Genomic DNA, 3,307 nt, shown 5'->3' on the forward strand with positions numbered 1-3,307 from the left:
TGCACCTACTTCTCTTGGCTTGGCTATGATTTACTTTCATCCTCTCTTTATATTGAGGGGTTATGATATTAAACTGATTTTGTCTCTGGGAGAACAGTTGTCACCTGCTATTGAGACTGTAGTGATACAGCGTTGCTGGTATGTGCAGGAACAAAGTAGCCTTCTTTGCAGAACGGACCCAAAAGATACATTTTCATACTACTAAATGTTCATCTAAGGTGATGAGTTGCCACTTTGTTGACCCAAATCTTTTGTATGACAGGACATTTTTATTTAACCACACAGCCAAGCTGTCTGGTGTGTAATGTTTTCTTCTGTTTTTTGTATCATGATGTGTGTCTGCTATTATGTAGTGCCCAACCTGAATTAACACAACTGGAGCAGATGTTAAATGGGTATATCAAGTCACTTGTGTCCTATTTTACACTTTGCTTCATGGACTGTACCAGACAGTGTGAACATTTGATAAACATCTCAGTCACACCATATGCCCTCATATTTGTAGGATATAAATCTATAATCAACTACTCCATTGATATCATTATTGCTTTCCTTAAATACAGGTTAAAGACATCTTTGGACATAAAACTGTAACTACTAAAATGCAGTTGCATGAATATCACTTTGGGGAAAATTACCAGTGTTGGAAAAAATGAAACAAACAGTGAACGAGGTCATTGAAAACATGTGCATTTTTGGACAAAATTCTGTGTACTCCATCCATAGTTGAAAACTCTGCAGAACTTTTTTAAAAAGGCAAATACATGCAAAAAATGATAAATGCTGCAATAAATCATTAGTTTCCTAACTGTGTGTTTCATTAAAATTGACCTTTAGTATCAGTCTTGTCTACTCTTTCAAAATCCTCTCTCACCACCTCTTTAACTTCAAGAAATAGGGGATCAAACTGTATTTCATTCCTCAAATTCTCTCCCTAGAACCATTCACATTCCTCAGCTCTCTTCCACTCCTGATCCAAGATTTACTCTCAGTCCTCTAAAATGTTCTTCTTCCCTCCTTCTAATAGTTCTAGGATGGAACAAAATCAACTTTCTGATAAAACATTAAATTATTTTCATATTTTTTCCTGGTCTTTTACCCAGCCACATTGTATAAAGAAGGCATTTTTATTCGGAATTAGTAGACTTTGATCTGAATTGGGGGACAGTTCACACCTCCTCCAGCCAAGCTATGTAGTGCACATTTTCAGTATTGGAAGGCCTGACTCTAATTTTCAGTAGTTGCATAGCTGAATGCTTTTTTTCACATTTCCACTCTAAAAGAATAAGTATTGTCAAAACATAGGGTGAAAAACCCCATGTGAATTTCAACAAATTACTTTTCTTTGCTGGTCCTTAGTTTGTCTGAAAAAAATGGGTGACAGTACTCAGCACTGTTACTGAAATGCTGTAAAGCTTAATTAGTCAGTATTTATAGAGTGCTGTTAATTGCTTTGTATCAAAAATGGAGAGGACTATTATACATGTATAAGGCCTGATCCTACAATGTTTGTGTGATTAGTCTTTGATCACAGGAGCAATTCCATTGATAGGACGTCTAGTTTCAGGATCTAGCTCCTGGTTTTTGTTATAGATTCTTCAGGTCTGTGATATCCAAATGTATTCTGCATTTCTCTTGGTCTCTTTAATAACTTGAATCTTCATCGACTTACAGATGAAGTCTTTCACTAACTCCTCTATGGGCACATGCTGTATCATGAATTGTCTCCTTAGAGACAACAGGCCACCTCATTATGGTTACAATAGACAAATTCCTAAGCATGTGGTCTGCTTTCATGGCCTTGACTTGTACATTTTTTACCTCAGAGACTTGCCACTCATGTTGACACAGATTTGTTGTGCGTGATGAAGTGATAAAATCAATGAAGAGGACACATGTGCCTCTCTAGCTTTCAGAGAGACTTTATTATTTATTGTTTATTGTTGTAACTTAAATCCACTCAACAAATTTCTGCAAAGGTGCATTTACTTTTTAGATTTGTTTTATTCAGCCTGCAGCTTAGAAGTTGCTGTTAGACATACAGTATATGTTACCTTTCTAAAAGTTGTGCTTGAAAAAAGGAGTGAATATAAATCCATGTGCCTTGGTAATAACTATACCCAAGGGGGAAAAAAGGCATTAAGTAAACAATTTTAGCAAAACATGCGGCCTGAATGCCAAGTATTTCTGCATTATTCCTATCTTGCCTACCCAAAAAAACGCAACACTATTTAAGGGCTAAAGAGAGCTACAAAAGCCTCTTTTATCCTTCTGGCTAAGGCTTGCACTAATAATCTTTTATATGAAAAGATATACACAGTCTTTTTTTTCAGTTTTGTTAAGGAGTGAAGAACCAGTTTTAGAATCAGTTCTATTTATTTTCAATGGGTGCAGCTACGTTTGCACTTTACTGTGGAGTTGACTAATTAGGTCCTCAGTGGCTGTGTCTACATGAGATGCTGACTGCACAGTAGTCTGTAACTAGTGCACAATAGCATCGAACGGAAGCATGAAATGACGCTATTGCGCAGTAACTCCAGTTACAGTGCAGTCATTTAGTACTTGTTTATACATGTGCTGCATGTTATATATGTTTATATAAGTAGTAAATGACTGCACAGTAATGACCAGGGATCCAGGTTTTCTGTTTCCCATGGAAAAACAGAGAAAACCACGGATTTCCCATTTTTATCAGAGAAAACATGAATTTTCTCTTTTAGAAGAGAAGCCCTTGGATTTCCACCTTTTGCAGAGAGCTCTGCAGGCTGGCGGAGTTCCAGTCTGCAAGAGCTGATTGCAGAAGGGGCTGGGAAACCCTCAACACTGCCCAGCGGAGAAGGGGAAGGGTGGGGCCTGACACTGGCACTTACTGGAGGCTGCTTCAGGTTCACTCTTCTTGCTGGAGGTGAGCGGGGTTTGGGGGTTGTGGGGAAGGGCTGGGGGGGGGAAGCTGGCTACGGGCTGAGGCAGTTGGGGGAGGTTTGCAGTCAGCTGTGCACTCTGGCTGGGAGAGGGCTTGCAGTCTCCCCGCTCCCAGCCAGAGTGCTTTGCTGGCTGAAAACTGCTCCCCACCCCCCCAACTCCTGGCCAGCTGCAAACCCCCACTCCCAGCCAGAGTGCTCGGCCGGGGAGTGCCCAAGCTGATCAGGGGGGGGGGGGGGGGGGGGGGGGGGGGCTGCAAACCTTCCCCGCTCCCAACTGGAGTGGCCAAGCTGGCTGGGGACTGAGGGTGTGGGGAGGTTTGCAGCTGGCTGGGCACTCCTGCCAGGAGGGGGGTTCCCAGGTGGAGTGCTCAGCCAGCTGCAAA

The sequence above is a fragment of the Alligator sinensis genome, unplaced genomic scaffold (genome assembly GCF_000455745.1).
Source record: "Alligator sinensis unplaced genomic scaffold, ASM45574v1 scaffold738_1, whole genome shotgun sequence".
Classification (NCBI taxonomy): domain Eukaryota; kingdom Metazoa; phylum Chordata; order Crocodylia; family Alligatoridae; genus Alligator; species Alligator sinensis.